Source organism: Kogia breviceps, chromosome 18, assembly GCF_026419965.1.
Source record: "Kogia breviceps isolate mKogBre1 chromosome 18, mKogBre1 haplotype 1, whole genome shotgun sequence".
Lineage (NCBI taxonomy): Eukaryota > Metazoa > Chordata > Mammalia > Artiodactyla > Physeteridae > Kogia > Kogia breviceps.
Window position 1 is genome coordinate 45,825,722 of NC_081327.1, and position 18,309 is coordinate 45,844,030.

At 39.4% G+C, this 18,309-nt stretch overlaps 1 protein-coding gene and 1 pseudogene across 2 annotated transcripts in view; both read right to left on the minus strand.

Moving 5' to 3' along the window:
- The window catches only part of GLG1 (golgi glycoprotein 1), a 146,774-nt gene that overhangs the window by 74,958 nt on the left and 53,507 nt on the right, over window positions 1-18,309 (minus strand). The gene's annotated exons all lie outside the window — the stretch shown is intronic.
- LOC131745258 (STING ER exit protein pseudogene) lies at window positions 2,997-3,662 on the minus strand (annotated as a pseudogene).

Below are 18,309 nucleotides of genomic sequence, written 5' to 3' on the forward strand. Positions count from 1 at the left end.
TCTTCAGAATAATAATCAAAGCCAACAATGCACTGAAGTACAGTTGATCCTTGAACAACATGGGTTTGAACTGCATGGGTCCACTTATATTTGGATTTTTAAAAATAAATGCACACTATGGTTTAAAAAAAAAAAGAAACACTGGTCTAAGATGGTCAAGATTCTTTCCAGCTTTCTGAGTCTATAAAAGCTGAGATGTGGAACACAAAAATAGAGTATTTGTTGAATTCCACATCTTTTAATGCAGGTAATTTTTGTATTATGATTATGGTTTCCTACTACTTCATCTTAATCATTCTCTGCTGGTCAAAGTCACAAAAGACAGGTTTCAGATACTGCTGAAAAGCTTTGGTTCTGGATGTTCTCAATTAATTCAACCACCACATTCACTTAAGAGGATGATTTTTACAAAGAGTAGAAGTCTGGAACTACGATTTCTCCAAAGGTGAACAGGTTGAGTTAATGAGTCTGGCAGAAGAAATTAAAGGATTCACAAAACTAACTTGGAAGTTGTCCTAGTTTCTGGAACAGAAATCTTGGGAATTAGACTGTGTCTAAAATATGAAACATTCTATAGTCACATCCACTGAAGTTGAACTACCCACCAACTCACCAGATCACACCTGATACTAAATTAAGTGGCAACAGACTCTGTTTACTAATCACTAAGAGAAAACGAAAAACCAAACCAAAACAAAAAATCAGTAGCATTGGTGCTTTCACGGCCTTGCAAAAATCTGAACGCTAGGGCTTCCCTGGTGGCACAGTGGTTGAGAATCCGCCTGCCGATGCAGGGGACACAGGTTCGTGCCCCAGTCTGGGAAGATCCCACATGCCGCGGAGCGGCTGGGCCCGTGAGCCATGGCTGCTGAGCCTGTGCGTCTGGAGCCTGTGCTCCGCAATGGGAGAGGCCACAACAGTGAGAGGCCCGCGTACCCAAAAAAAAAAAAAAAAAAAATCTGAAGGCTGGGCAACAGCCCGATGCCTCCTGATTAGAAACATTCTGCTACAGTAGTAAGTAAATTCTTCTTCTGGGAGTTTATACATTAAGAACCCCGTAAACTCCCAATCATATGAGCAATTCATTTATTAACTTGGCCCAAATCACTTCACTCTTGCCCACCAAAAAAGCACACTGAAAATAATATAGTTGGTAATGATTAGATAAACTCAGTCGTTTAGTCTGGGTAAACTTTCCCTGAGCAAGTATAAACTGAATATTAACCCTCAGTCAGATTCATAACTAAGTTCTTCTTAGTGCCTTATTCTGGCTTAGTCAGAATTAATTTTTTAATAAATTTATTTATTTATTTATTTGTGGCTGCATTGGGTCTTCATTGCTGCGTGCGGGCTTTCTCTAGTTGTGGCGAGCGGGGGCTGCTCTTCATTCTGGTGCAGAGGTTTCTCATTGTGGTGGCTTCTCTTGTTGCGGAGCACGGGCTCTAGGCGCACAGGCTTCAGTAGCTGTGGCTCGCGGGCTCTAGAGCATAGGCTCAGTAGTTGTGGTGCACGGGCTTAGTTGCTCCACAGCATGTGGGATCTTCCCAGACCAGGCCTCGAACCCATGTCCCCTACATTGGCAGGCGGATTCTTAACCACGGCACCACCAGGGAAGTCTCCCAGAATTAATTTTTATTTGTACCCAGGATAGCTGCTAAGTATTGTTTTTCCAAAAGAACAGTGAAAAACATAAGCTTCATACCCTCCAGCTGTGCTCTGATTCACTAAAGAGTTTTGCTTTTGTATGATTCCTTAACATTCATCCATCTTTTCAGAAAGGATTTACTTACAGGTTCAGTGCGAGATAAAAAGAAAAGGTATGCGGGCTTCCCTGGTGGCACAGTGGTTGAAAGTCCGCCTGCCGATGCAGGGGACACGGGTTCGTGCCCTGGTCTGGGAAGATCCCACGTGCTGCGGAGCGGCTGGGCCCGTGAGCCGTGGCCGCTGAGCCTGCGCGTCAGGAGCCTGTGCTCCGCAACGGGAGAGGCCACAACAGTGAGAGGCCCGCGTACCGAAAAACAGAAAAAAAAAAGAAAAGGTATGAAACAGATTTACAGATGCAGGCTCTCAAGTAAATTACTGTGGTAGAGGAGGTAAAACATGAGTCTGTACCTAACGGTCACACAAAGTTGAATGTGGAGTTGAAGGAGCTGATATCTTAAAGAACGAAAGAAGTACCGCCACCCCTCATGAGTTAGGATGATAGAATCAGAGACAGTCTAATGGAGGAGGGAACAATTGAGTTCAGCCTTAAAAGGAGGTTGTGATTTGGTGATGTAATACTGTGTCTAGGTTGAGGCAGATGAGAGGGGGGCTGTGAACCCCAGGTGTGCAGGAGTTTGAAAGGTATATTCTGTAGAGAGGGCAGAGACCTGAGTGAGAAAGTGAGGAACTCTGTGGTGACCATTCTTAGGCTTACATATTTGGCATCTCCGAATACATGGTGAGATAACTACAAAATTTTAATAAAATTCCAACATTGGTCCAATAGTGGTTTGCCATCGTCCATATTAATATGTTACGGTAAACTCAGTGCAGAGAGTGGTGCTTCAATTTACTGTTATTTACCTCTGTGCTCCCCCAATGGGTGGGGGGGTTAACAGTAGGTAAATAATGTATAATTACTTTCTAATAATCTTTAAACATTTTATTAACTTTGAAGAAGGAATAAGAACAGCTACTTTAGAAACTGGAGACACTCAAGCACTGATCTATTCATAGAGTTTTTACACAGCTCAAGAAGTGTACATCAGAGGGGCAAAAAATAGTACAGAAGACCTATATACTATATACAGAAAGATTCAGAAAAATCCATTTCTAGAAAGCAGATCATATGGACTCACAGACCTCACTGAACCTAGGCGAATCAAAGGGAAGCAACGTAAAGCCTTCTGCTGGGGCATAAAGGTAGGCACCAGTCCCTGTCGTCTCAGAAAAGCTCTTTTTCCTCTTGATCTAAATGGTTGCTTCCAGCTGGGTTCAGAGAAAGGTCCTGATCATTTGAACTGGTTGTTAGTCAAAGTCCCTTTCATGTTTGCTCTCTTGGCTTCTAGTTCAGCCAGCTCTCGCAACTGCCTGTTGCTCAGGACTTTGCGTTCCAACTGTTTTTCAATCACTTTGGCATTCTGTGCACACAAGTCAGCAACTTCCCTAGCCTCAATCTTCTCTCCCTCTTCATCAATAGCAGACACAGTGACAGAGCTGAACGTGCCCATGTCTTTCTTTAGTCCATTTGGTCATTACCACCTTCTCAGGAGGCTCTTGTTTCTGGGTATATGTATTTCATTGTCCCAAAACCCTGGCCAGACTTGACTACTGCTCCATCCACGATGGAGGTCACGGGAGCGTTCTTCAGCTGAGACTCGCAGAAGAGTGGCGGTCTACACTTCGTACACTCCTTCCTGTGCAGTCCTTCCACACCGTCAGGCCTCCAAAGATACACAGTATCTTCAACTGGTGGTACAAAATTTGTGCCTGTGTTTGGCAGCATCAATTACACAGACCAATCCTGGGGGCTCATGGGTAATTTCTCTGACAGTCCAGCACCAGGACCATCTGGCAACACGGAGGGTAACAGACATCAAGGGGCTTCTCACCATCATCATATTCCTCCCCAGGTCGGAGGTGTTGGAGCAGACTGACCAGGGCACTACTTTAGGTGTAGTTCAGAGAAACAGCCCAAAAACTCAACACCAAGAATGTTACTCAACGTTACTTCTATAGGAACATGATACAATTTAAAGGGATAAAAGATAAACAGGCAAGACCCCCCCACACACAAATTAGGGCCCATTTAACCCTGGTTCTTGGACAGTCAGGGGACTATGATGAGGTCAAGATTTACTTAACTTGTACCTTTAAAATGAAAAATATCCTCAATGGCCTTTAATTCTAATTATATATATATATATATCTCCATATCTATATCTATATCTATGTTATAGTGGGAATTAGCAAATCATTCTGTTCTGGTTCAGGTAACATACTTACTCACAGATTAAAAATACTGGCAAGACTTGCAGCTTTGTCAAGTACTAATTCATTCATCTTCAATGAGGCTTTAGCTCTATTTTGAAAATATGAAAGCACAATAACCTGGCTAATTACTGGACTTTAACAGCTCACACAAGACTGAGCAACTCTTGACTCATTGACAGAATTGATCCATATCCATGAAGATGTTATGCCCCAAAATTCACTTTGAAAAGTCAAATTACATCTTATTTTTGCCTAAGAAAACTCTAAAACTAGTTCAAATGACCAAATGGAAACACTCAAAATTAATAACATTTATCATCTTCTGTGCCCAGAGCAGGGAGTGACAAATAAGAATATAGTAATCTAGTTACTGAACAAAAACTGCATCATTACATTATGGCCCAAAGGATACACATTGGATTATCATTTTACAAATCTTAAAGTTTATTAAAAATGTAAATTACAAAACCAAGTAATTTTCTGTACTGTAAGAAATATTGTGGGGGCTTCCCTGGTGGCACACTGGTTGAGAGTCTGCCTGCCGATGCAGGACACGGGTTCGTGCCCCGGTCCGGGAAGATCCCACATGCCGCGGAGCGGCTGGGCCCGTGAGCCATGGCCGCTACGGACGGCCTACGCGTCCGGAGCCTGTGCTCCGCAACGGGAGAGGCCACAACAGTGAGAGGCCCACGTACCGCAAAAAAAAAGAAAGAAAGAAATATTGTGAAGTTTTTCCCCATACCCCCCCGCCCATTTTTCTATTATGAATCAGAAATAAAGGTACCTATAAACTGTAGGAGACAGGTCATCCTCAAAAGAATGTTTAGAGATATTTCTTTCACATACAGAGCTCATTCAACCTTTTCATCAACCTTCCATTTGGGACTGCCTAATACTGAAGAAATACAGGGATTGTTTTGTAATGACAAGTGCTTTAAAATCCAATTATGGCCTTGCAAGGACTCTGCCTCACTTCACCATGGTGAATGAATGAGTTTTTCTGGAACTAAATCATCCTCATGAGAGCCTACTATCAGCAAGGAGAAAAAAGTTACCTCCTACCAACTCTTTTTTTTCTCCCTAGGAGACAACTTAGAAATTCAGAATCCAATTTGGTCCTAATTTGGGGGGGCGGGGAAGAAAAAAGAGTCAGGCATTCTACCAAATGCTTGGCCAGATTCCCCTTTAAGCTTCAAGGGAAAGAATCTTGGACAGGTCTATCAACGTGGCTTCCAGCCACGACAGGCACACAGATGTAAAGAGATAAAAGACCTTGTTTTTCATTGCCCAGTTTCCTGGATAAAATCAGTTTCGGTGTCCATGTTACAAGAGTGGCACCTAGAGCATTATTCAGTCTAAAGTGCCTAACACTTATAAACTATTTTGCAGACAATACATCAAAAAGGACATGCTTCCTCTGAACTGTGAGGGTGCAATGACTACTACTACTATGCCAACACTACAAAAATACAGCACCAAAATTCTTCTGAAGTAGTTATCACAGTATTTTTCATACCTCGTAAAAACAGACACCGTATAGTAGATCCCCTCATTTCATCGTGTTTGAGAGGAAACACGGTAGAAAGAATTCTGGATTAGGAGCCAAAAAACTTAAGTTCTGATTCCAGTTCCACTGTATATTCATTGCATAACAAGCCTTGATCAAGCCACATAATTCTTCAGGCTTCAAATTTCATGTCTACAAAACAGATAAATCCTGCTTTACGTACTTCACAGGGCTGTTATGAGTAGAATTATTTAAAAGGCCTTTGAAAATTATAGAGGGTCTTGCAAATATAAGATAATACTGGCCCTTCAGTCTCTGCATATAATCTGATCAAATAAACATCAAAAGTAACATTACTGCTTTCTAGTAGTCCATAATACATTCATTCGGAAGAATAAGAATGCAAAATAAATGACATACATATTTAATTGTATTTGTATATACTATCTCTGAAAGGACACATAAAAATATTTACTTTCACTATATACCCTTTTGCACTTTTTGAATTTTGTACCACATGCATAAAAGAAGAAAAAAAAAGAAAAACCAAAGACAATTCCACTTTAAGACATAAACACAGACACCTTTGAAAATACCTGGAATACATCTTCATGGTTGGGGCACCGAGGAAATTTAATGATATACCCTCCTCAGTCCGTATTTTTCTCTTTTTTTCTCTACCACTGTCTATTCCAAATCGGGTTGTGGTGGGGAGGAAATATGGAATATATCAACATCCTCTGGGACATGGCAAGTGGAAATCTGGCCCTTTTAAGAGTCCTACAGGGGACTTCCCTGGTGGCTCAGTGGTTAAGAATCTGCCTGCCAATGCAGGGGACATGGGTTCGAGTCCTGGTCTGGGAAGATCCCACATGCCACGGAGCAACTAAGCCCATGCACCACAACTACTGAGCCTTCGCTCTAGAGCCGGCAAGCCACAACTACTGAAGCCCACGTGCCCTAGAGCCCATGCGCCGCAACTACTGAGACGGCATGCTGCAACTACTGAAGCCTGCACGCCTAGAGCCCACGTTCCACAATAAGAGAAGCCACCGCAACGAGAAGCCCACGCACCACAACAAAGAATAGCCCCTGCTCGCCGCAACTAGAGAAAGGCTGCGCACAACAATGAAGACCCAGCACAGACAAAATTAAATAAATGAATAAATAAATAAATAAATAAAAGAAGAAATGTGTATTAAAAAAATAAAAGAGTCCTACATTGGTAGTTCTACTCTAAGAAAAGCACATTAACAATTTTATGGCCTAGTTTTCCCAGTGTGATCAACTGTTACATGGGAGTTTTAAAATGAAAGATGAAAACAAAATTCTCTGAAGAGCATTATAGGAATTGTGAGCAGAATGCCATCCTCATACACTGTTGGTGGAATTGTAAACTGATGCAACAGCTATAGAAACAGTACAGAGATTCTTCAAAAATTTAAAAATAGAACTACCATACGATTCAGCAATTCTACTCCTGGGTATTTACCTGAGGAAAATAAAAACACTAATTTGAAAAGATATATGCACCCCTATGCTCACTGCAGCATTATTTACAATAACAAAGATATGGAAGCAGCCTAAGTGCCCATCAACAGACGAATGGATAAAGAAGATGTGGTGCATACACACACACATACTGGAATATTACTCGGACATAAAAAAGAATGAAACCTTGTCATTTGCAACGACATGGATGAACCTAGAGGGCATTATGCTCAGTGACATAAATCAGACAGAGAAAGACAAACACTGCATGATATAACTTATAGGTGGAATCTAAAAAAAACCCACAAATGAACAAACAGAACAAAACATAAACAGAGTTACAGATATAGAGAACAAACAGATGTCTGCCAGGGAGAAGGAGGGTAGGGGGAAGTAAGAAACAGGAGAGGGGTATTAAGAGGTACAAGCTTTCAGTTGCAAAATAAATGTCATGGGTATGAAATGTACAGTGTGGGGGATATAGTCACTAACCACGTAATATCTCTGTATGGTGACATATGCCACTGGACTTATAATGGTGATCATTTGGGAATGAGGAGAAACATTGAATCACTATGTTGTATAACAGGAGCTAACATAGTGTTGTAGGTCAATTATATTTCAAGAACAAACATATTAAAAAACAAACTCATAGAAAAAGACATCAGATTTGTCGTTACCAGAGAAGAAGGGCAGGGGGTGGGGAGGGTAAGAGGAATTGGACAAAGGCAATCAAAAGGTACAAACTTTCAGTTATAAAATAAATAAGTACTAGGGACGTAATGTACAACATGATAAATATAATTAACTCTGCTCTATGTTATACATGGAAGTTGTTGAGAGTAAATCCTAAGATTATCATCACAAGAAAAAAAAAATTTTCTATTTATTTAATTTTGTACTTCTAAGAGATGATGGCTATTCACTAAACTTTGGTGATAATCACTTCATGATGTATATATATCAAATCATTATGCTGTATACCTTAAACTTATACAATGCTGTATGTCAATTATATCTCAATAAAACTAGAAGGGAAAGAAAAGGAACAGAACGTCAATTTTAATACAGTACCTTTTATACTCTTTATTTGCCATCTCAGATGATTTGGAACAGCTGAATATAGGTAAAAATGTGTCAAAACAGTGGCTACTACAGCCAAATGTAAAGTGGGAAAGGAGACTAAAATAGAGACAAAATTTCCAGACATCTGACAATACTATTAATGTTTATACCCAGTAAATCTGGAATGATTCTATCAATGTAGCTTATTACCTCCAATCCAACTATGCTGCTTCTATAACTGTGAAAAGATAAAACCAAAAAATGGATATAAGATTACAGGATGGGGCTTCCCTGGTGGCGCAGTGGTTGAGAATCTGACTGCCAATGCAGGGGACATGGGTTCGAGCCCTGGTCTGGGAAGATCCCACATGCCACGGAGCAACTAGGCCCATAAGCCACAACTACTGAGCCTGCGCGTCTGGAGCGTGTGCTCCGCAACAAGAGAGGCCACGACAGTGAGAGGCCCACGCACTGAGATGAAGAGTGGTCCCCGCTTGCCACAACTAGAGAAAGCCCTTGCACAGAAACGAAGACCCAACACAGCCAAAAATAAATACATACAAAAAAGAAAGATTACAGGATGCAAAAAAAGTCCTGAAATTAAATATAATTTCTCATGCTCCATACCCAAGTATCTAAAAATACCACATTTCTTCCATACTGACTAGTGGTGAGTGCACTGTTTACTTTTATTGGCCTGATAAGAAGCCAATAGGGCTGAATTGCCAGACTGTACAGAAGCCTTTCTGTATAACCCATTTCAGATGATTGGTGCTGCTTAAGAGAACAGCTGTGATTCAGGGATTGGCCTTCTACCTGAATTAAGTCTGCAACTACACTGCATAATTCTGAAGGATGTGCAAGTTTTGAAGCAGGAATGCGCAAGAGATAAAAATTCAGTTAGATGAGAGAGATGAAGAACTTTAAAAAATATATATTTTACTTACTTACTTATTTATTTATTTTGGCAGTACCAGGTCTTAGCTGCGGCATGCAGGATCTTCATTACAGCGTGAGGGATCTTTAGTTGCGGCATGCGGACTTCTTAGTTGCGGCATGTGGACTCTTAGTTGCGGCATGCATGTGGGATCTAGTTCCCCAACTAGGGATCGAACCCGGGCCCTCTGCATCGGGAGCACGAAGTATTGACCGCCAGGGAAGTCCCAATGAAGAACATTTGAGTAGGGCTTCCCTGGTGGCACAGTGGTTAAGAATCCACCTGCCAATGCAAGGGACACGGGTTCAAGCCCTGGTCCAGGAAGATCCCACATGATGTGGAGCAACTAAACCGGTGTGCCACAACAACTGAGCTTGCACTCTAGAGCCCGCAAGCCACAACTACTGAGCCTGCACGCCACAACTACTGAAGCCTGTGCGCCTAGAGCCCGTGCTCTGCAACAAGAGAAGCGACTGCAGTAAGAAGCCCGTGCACGGCAACGAAGAGTAGCCCCCGCTCGCCGCAACTAGAGAAAGCCTGCGTGCAGCAACAAAGACCCAATACAGCCAAAAAAAAAAAAGAAAGAACAGTTGAGTGTGTTAAGTTGGAATGGGGGAAGAAGAGTACCTGATACCTTAACATCAGTGGATGCTTAAATGGACTTGAAAAGTGGTAGAGGAATAGCAAAGAGTTATCACATAAATAGTCTCCTCTCAAAAGAGAGTCACACATGAAGAAACTGAAAGGGCAAAAGAAATCACTATTGAACAGGGACTTCCCTGGTGGTCCAGTGGTTAAGAATCCACCTTCCAATGCAGGGGACATGGGTTCAATCCCTGGTCGGCGAACTAAGGTCTCACATGCCGCGGGGCAACTAAGCCCGCATGCCGCAAATACTGAGCCTGTGTGTTGCAACGAACTGAGATCCTACAAGCCGCTCAGCACGGCCAAAAAAAAAACCCCTTTAAAGCCACTTGACCTCAGATCTCAAAGCCATTTAAATATACCATTTTTTCCTTCTTCCTGTCAAGGTGGTATTCTCCTTTACTGTAGTAAGTTCTAATAAATTCAGCTTTGCTTTATTAACAGATTGGTGAAATTTGGAGGAGTTCATCAGGTTTTATGCCAATAGATCCTTCAACATCCAGTTCAAAGGCATTTAGGGCTGAACAGGGAAAAAGTTAATTGATATATTTTAAAAACAATCTTCTGGGGTTAACACCATTAGTAATGTACACAAAATCTAGAGGAATCCTCAGAAGTTTTCCATATTTCTTCTTACTTAGATAATATCATTCTATAGTCAGCAGAACAAAGGTACATTAATTGTATGTTAATAATTACCATTATATCAAACTATAAAGGCTGAAATGATAGAAATTAAACACTTACTTTGGGAAATATTGATAAATTAATATAAACATTAATAAAGATGCAATATTTAATAAGAATTATCCATAATCTCTAAATCACATCTTTGCCTGTTAAAGTGGTAATTTTCTATTATAGAATTGATTTGAAACCAAAGTGCAAAGAACAAAAAACCAGGAGGATCCTTTTGCTGGTAACTTCAGTTAAGCCAATGACCACTATATGACCTGAATATATAATAATTCCCCACACTTCAGTTACAATAGGTAGGAAAATGAATAAAAAGCAAGACATTTTGACTCCAATTGGTTATCTAATATGATTCTATAAAAACAGATAATTAATTACCTTTTTGAGGAAGGGGAAATACGGTTATAGAAATAACTGGGAGAGGTGAAAGGAGATAGGCAGAACAATCACAGCTCCTTTTAGAATTATTGTTTTAAAACACTGTTAGTTTGTCAGTGGTTTAAATATGCATTACTTCTCCAGTAAAAAAATATTTACTGCCAATAATGGAAACAAAGGACACTTCCAGGTATCGTGGAGCACTCATTACTGTATAGTCTGTAGAACTGGCTATGCAGCATAGACTTTGGAGAGACATACCTGGGATCAGAGGTCCATTTGGGCTCTTCCAGGTACTAGCTGTGTAACCCTGGACAAATTATTTAACTTTTGTAAGCCTAAATTTCCTTACCTATAAATGAGGATAATAAGAGTATTTATTACACATGTAGCGATAAGTAGAGCAAAACACATAAAGCACCTAGCTCAGTGCTCATTGTAAATATACAATAAATATTATCTATAAAAATAATAACATTTATTATTATTATATACTTCTGGAAGAGTTAATTTTGTACTGCTCCAACTCCAAAATAAACCAATTTCAAAAATAAGGAAAAAAACAGCGGTTTTCTTTTTAAATCTAAGATATATAGATTCTTAGCCATAGGAAGGAAACTTCAGTTTAAGTAGTTCAATTACATTAGGATAAACTAAAGGAATAAATTAATTTAGGAAATTAAGGTAGAAAAATCTTATCCTAATGGAAAGAACAGTCTTTAAATCACTTCACCAATTTTGTTGAGCACAAATAAGTGTGTGTGGAATTTGTCTTGCTCCTGACTCTAATCTCTCAATCTAATATCCATATCCAAATCCAGATTAGATATGTTTTGAACTTCATTTAGGTTTTTGTTTCTAAGTAAACATCAGAAGTTAAACAGTTTTGATTTTGTTCACTCAACTGTTTTAAGGCTCCAAACAACCTCTGTATTTAAGTCCAACTGTTTAGATGCAAGTATCTTTAAATACGCAAACAAACCAAGGCTCTTAGTCATCTAAAATCGCTTTTCTAAATTTTACTTGGTAAATGTTTCTAGCCCACTGCTGGCAATCAATGCACTTCTCTCATCACATCAAACTCAAGTTGATTCATTTTGTGAAAGTAAATGCTGCTTGTCACCAACTGTCAATTTTAATAAGCAAGACTGATGCCTTTGACAATTCAGTCAATGCCACGCATCTGTCTGGGTTTGTTACTTTAAATCACCTGACAGCCACCTGTGAACAGATGGTACAAAGCAGTGCAAAAGTGGTCCAAGGTTACACTACCATAATTCTTTCAAATACACTCAGACCTTACAAGAGTATCTTTAAAATTCTGATCATCACAGTTATTATTCTTCAGAAGAGTACTGGGAAATCTAATGTCTAAAATAGAAGCCTTTGATTTAGGGTCTCTGAATCTTTAGTCTACACCAGAAATATAGAAGATAAGGATCTATGACTGGAGGAAAGTTCACTGTATCAAAGATAATATTTTAAATTCTGACATGATACAAATCAAATGCCTCATGGACCACAGAAAGAGGACAGAACAAGTAACACAAGTGAGCCACAGAAAGCACACAAGCATTTTCCCAACTGAAATCTTACTAACTAATCCACATCACAGAACTCGATTGGGGAAAGGCTCTCTGCATTAAGTAGGGCATAATTAACTATACGTATTCAGAAGCAGGACTTAATATCTAATAACCTCAAACATATTTTTGTTTCAGTTTCAGAAGAAAGAAAAATAAAGACTGGGGAGAGGGGAACAGTAGAAAGTCAATTTTGGATTGCTTTCTCTCTTGCTTTTGGTGCCAAGGAATATTTTTAACCTTTTACCTAGACTCTCTATGATCCTTATTTTCACCTCAGTATGCAAGAAGAAAACATCCAAGCATTTACACCTGAGACTTCTCTCTGTAATATGGACTAAATAAAATCCATAAAATACAACATTCTAAGACTTATTTAAAATACACACTTTGAAGTGAGAGAGTAGCTTGGACATATATACACTACCAAATGTAAAATAGATAGCTAGTGGGAAGCAGCCGCATAGCACAGGGAGATCAGCTGGGTGCTTTGTGACCACCTAGAGGGGTGGGATAGGGAGGGTGGGAGGGAGGGAGACGCCAAGAGGGAAGACATATGGGAACATATGTATATGTATAACGGATTCACTTTGTTATAAAGCAGAAACTAACACACCACTGTAAAGCAATTAAAAACAAAAAATATACACTTCAGGGACTTCCCTGGCTGTCCAGTGCTTAACACTTTGCCTTCTAATGCAGGGAGTGTGGGTTCGGTCCCTGGTTGGGGAGCTAAGATCCCACATGCCTTGTGGCCAAAAACCCCAAAACATAAAACAGGAGCAGTATTGTAACAAATTCAATAAAGACTTTAAAAAAAATTTTTTTAATAAAATAAAATACACACTTCAGTTGTAAGCTATACTGTACACACCTTTATGTCTACTCTGAGTCATCTGTCGGCTTAAGAATCTTACAACATTATGAATGTTGGTGTCTAGTTATGCCATTAACATAAAGAATCCAGAAGCATATACATAAGCCAAAATATGTGATTCATGACAGATTTTAAAAGAAAAATTTAGGACATAATTCATACGAGATATCTTAGTATCATCTAATTAAGTAACTTACTAAAAACCTTTAGCCAGAATTTTAATTTTTAAACTTCATCTCAAAATTACCAAATATACATTTCTTTTTTCAGCTTTAGAAGAGTTTATTTTACATCATAGTACACTGTGAATACCAAATACACATTTTAAAACATAAAATAATATGGGATAGTTTTGGTCTAACAGCCAGTTAATGAAGTTTGAAAAGAAAGTTAAGTGAAGGTATTAATATTCCCTTTCCAAAAGGCTTGACACTGAATAAATGATCTCAACATCCATGACTTACCAAGTAATTTATCAGACTGCTTACTAAATTGTTGCTGCTTCTGAAACAAAGAAACAGTGCATAGGAATTGGAAATCCACTTCCCTGGTTTAAAAGAGTCTCTTGTAAGTTCATTTTGGCACCATTAAAAATTCCTAAGTTTTTCTGACAGATCATCCAGCTCAATACAAAAAAACAAACAACCCAATCGAATAAGGGGCAGAAGACCAAAAGAGACATTTCTCCAAAGACACAGAGATGGCCAATAGGCACATAAAAAGATGCTCAACATCACTAATTATTAGTGAAATGCAAATCAAAACTATAGTGAGGTACCACCTCACACTGATCAAAATGGCCATTATTAAAAAGTCTAAAAATAACAAATGCTGGAAAGGCTGTGGAGAAAAGAGAACCCTCCTACACGGTTGGTGGGAATGTAAGTTGTAGTAGCCACTATGGAAAACAGTATGGAAGTTCCTCAAAAAACTAAAAACAGAGTTGCCATATGATCCAGCAATCCCACTCCTGGCCATATATCTGGACAAAAATATAATTTGAAAAGATACATGCAACCCTATGTTCACAGCAGCACTATTCACAATACCCAAAACATGGAAACAACCTAAACGTCCATCAACAGATGAATTGACAAAGAAGATGTGGTACATAATACAAAGGACTACTACTCAGCCATAAAAAAGAATGAAATAATGCCATTTGCAGCAACATGGATGGACCTAGAGATTATCATACTAAGTGAAGTAAGCAGAAAGAGAAAGACAAATACCATATGATAACACTTATATGTGGAATCTAAAATATGACACAAATGAACTTATCTACAAAATAGAAACAGACTCACAGACATAGAGAACAGACTTGTGGTTGCTAAGGGGGAACGGGGTTGGGGAGGGAAAGATTGGGAGTTTGGGGTTAGCAGATGCAAAGTATTATATATAGAATGGATAAACAAAGACCTACTGTATAGAGCGGGGAACTATATTCAATATCCAGTGATAAACCATAATGGAAAAGAATATAAAAAAGAATGTGTGTGTGTGTGTGTGTGTGTGTGTGTGTATAACTCAATCACTTTGCTGTACAGCAAAAATTAACACAAATTTGTAAATCAACTACACGTCAATAAAAAAAATTCCTAAGTTTTTCTGGTTTTCTTTTGCTCCCTGGCCCCCTTGGAGGTGGTAGTACCCCAGTTAAAAACAGTAACAAAGGGCTGCTCAGGTGGCGCAGTGGTTGAGAATCCACCTGCCAATGCAGGGGACACGGGTTCGTGCCCCAGTCCAGGAAGATCCCACATGCCGCAGGGTGGCTGGGCCCGTGAGCCATGGCCGCTGAGCCTGCGCGTCCGCAGCCTACGTTCCGCAACGGGAGAGGCCGCAACAGTGAGAGGCCCGCGTACCGCAAAAAAAAAAAAAAAAGGTAACTTATATTTAAGGAAGTTCCTGGAAGACAGTAATTACATCCTGTGCTACACAATACTAGGCACACACTGGCATTCTACAAATATTTGTTACTTGGTTGACAGAAATTCTATTTGATCTCTAAACTTCCAAAGGCAGGCTGTCAATCACTGGGGTCACAATGAAATAAACAGCTTGTCCCAAACTTCATCCTTTTTGGTCTGTTTTTCAGGCCTTTCATTTTAACATCAATTCCCTAAATAAGATATCCCCAAATTAAGACCAAAACTATGCTATGAATTTAAGCTGGACAGGACAAGCAATTATTAAATAAGGATGTCAAAGAGCACTATTCTCAGAAAACTAAATCCACTATTTTGGATTCTTGATGGAATAGCACTAGGATGGAGAAAGAAAGGATTATCAAGAATTACATTTCTGGAGTTGCTCTGTGCACCTTTAAAGGAATTCATCACCCTTATTCATTAAAATGTAATTCCCTCAGGAGAAACTGCTCATCCTTCAGGTGAAGCTTTTAGAAATGACTAAGGAAAAACTTTTCATATGAAAAAACACCAATGGATTAGATCTGGAGGAGAGACAGAGAGAGACAGAGCTAAGAGCAAAAAATGATTATCTCCCTAGGGCAACAAACAAAAATAATTCAAAAGGGAAGAGGAAGTAATGGGAAAGCCATCTCCTACATGGAAAGAAAAACCCCTTTCCTTAGCTTCTTAACAGCTGCTTAGGAAAGACGTTCTTACTAGCTTCTACTGAAGTCTAACAATTCATTTCTAATTCTATCCCGTGTTCCACTATGTTCTTCACAAAGTCCACTCAGTCTTTGTGATGAGGACCCTGAAAATCTAAGTCAACAAATATTTTACATAAAATTTAAAATGCTCTTTATCCAACTAAAATTTGCTGCTAAATAAAATAGAAAGGAACTTTACTCTTTTGTAAAGTTATAAAACATTACTTTTATTTACTTACTTAACAGGGAACTGCCTCTACCTAACTGTGTCAAACTACTGCAAATAGACATTCAATTTGTTATGCGAGTACCAATTTTGTTTTGTGAGAAAACTGTAAATTATTCTTCTGTTCTATAGAAAAATGGAAAACATTGCTTAGAGTATCTGGGAGTGGGGAGGTAAAAGCCAAAAGAATCTCTGTTTTAGCCTTAATTTAAAAAAAAAATTATAAAGGGAAATACAGATTGCTACATGCCTTAAGAAACATTGTAGGGACTTCCCTGGTGGTCCAGTGGCTAAGACTCCACACTCCCAATGCAGTTGGCCTGGGTTTGATCCCTGGCCAGGGAACTAGATCCTGCATGCTGCAACTAAAGATCCCGTGTGCCACAACTAAAGATTCCACATGCTGCAACTAGGGAGCCTGCATACTGCAACTAAGAAGCCCACATGCAGCAACGAAAAGCCCACATGCGGCAAGGAAGATCCCGTGTGCCACAACTAAGACCGGGTGCAGCATAAATAAATAAATAAATATTTTCCCCCCTAAAAAAGGGGGGACTTCCCCGGTGGTGCAGTGGTTAAGAATCCGCCTGCCAATGCAGGGGACATGGGTTTGATCCCTGGTGGGGGAAGATCCCACATGCCAGAGCAACTAAGTTCTTGCACCCCTACTACTGAGCCTGTACTCTAGAGCCTGCAGTCCACAACTACTGAAGTCCATGCTCCACAAAAAGAGAAGCCACCGCAATGAGAAGCCCGTGGACCTCAATGAAGAGTAGCCCCCACTCACAGCAACTAGAGAAAGCCCACGCACAGCAATAAAGACCCAATGCAGCCAAAATTAAATAAATAAATTTATTTATTTATTTAGGAAAAAAGAAATACTGTAGAATCCGTTGATTCTTTGAATTATGTGTAACTTTTATTTTAAAAACTTAAAGAAAAATTAAAATAAAAAATTATAATAAAATTAAAGAATTCTGAAACTTCTTAAAGATCCCTTGTTACTAAGTGTGCTGAGTTTATTCTTGTGAATCTCAAAACTTAAAATGGGTGAAAATTTACTACACCTCCTGTTAAGGCCTGATCTTGCTTAGAATCTCTACAGATTCTTGACCCAAACCACATGGCATACTTACACTACCTAAACTCAGGTTGACTGTATTCATCAGTGTATATGGTATTTAAAGGGTAATTTCAGAGTTGGTAACTTATTGGATGTGGAAGTGAGGGAATGAAGAAGGAAGGATGATGGCTGCCCTACTTTACAAGTTGGGGAACAAAGTGGAAGGTGGTACTTTCCCTGAAAAGTGAAATTCAGGCCCAGTAGGCTTGTATTAGCAGGTACTAAGCTCAGTTTCAGAGATGTTGAGGCTGAGGTGCCTGTGGACATACCCTGCAGGTGTAGTTGGCAATATGTGTCTGGAGCTCAGGAAAGAGATTTAGGCTAGTGATAGAGATATGGTAATCATCACATTTAGGTCAGAATGAAATCACCTAGGCTGAGTGAGAACAGAACCCTTGATAGAACATTCAAGCCCTTGACTGAGGAGGTGAGTGAAAAACAAGACTGACAGGGAAGCCACAGAGAAATGTTTTAAGAAGGGAATGGTCACATGTTGATGATTCCATTTATATAAAATGTCCCAAAATGCAGATTTTGAGACATAAAGTAGATTGGTAGAGTCTAGGTAAAGGAATGAATGGGGATTAACTATAAATGGGCATGAAACATATTTCTGGGGTGATAAAAATGTTCTAAAACTGATTTATGGTGATGATTACACCATTCAGTAAAGTTGCTAAAAATCAATGTAAACTTGAAATGGGTGGTTTCTGTGATACGTAAAATACACTTCAATAAAGCTGTTAAAAAAAAAATCAGGTTGAGTATTGCGTCTTCCACATTGTGATGTGGCTACTGTCACTAGTGTGAGAAAATGTTTGCTGAGATTTACAGTAAACAAAATTATCTGCTCCTGCGCCAAGCCAGCTGGAAACCCCGCCCATACACAACTAAGCATGTGTTCTGATTTTAAAAAGAAAGAGAGATGTTTTATCTATTAAAGTTCAGGGCAATTCTCTTAAGTTCAGAAAGTAACATTTTGTACACATGTACAGAAAGCGAAAGTATTATGTAACAGGAGATGGTCAACTCCCAACGAGGTACATGTGGAAATGTGAAGGGATATTTTTCTTCATCACACCAGCTTGGGAGGGGGAGAAACACTAGCATTTGGAGGGCAATGTTTTAACTAACATTTACTGCTTTTAAAAACAGTAAATCAGAAATACCTACTGGTCTTCAC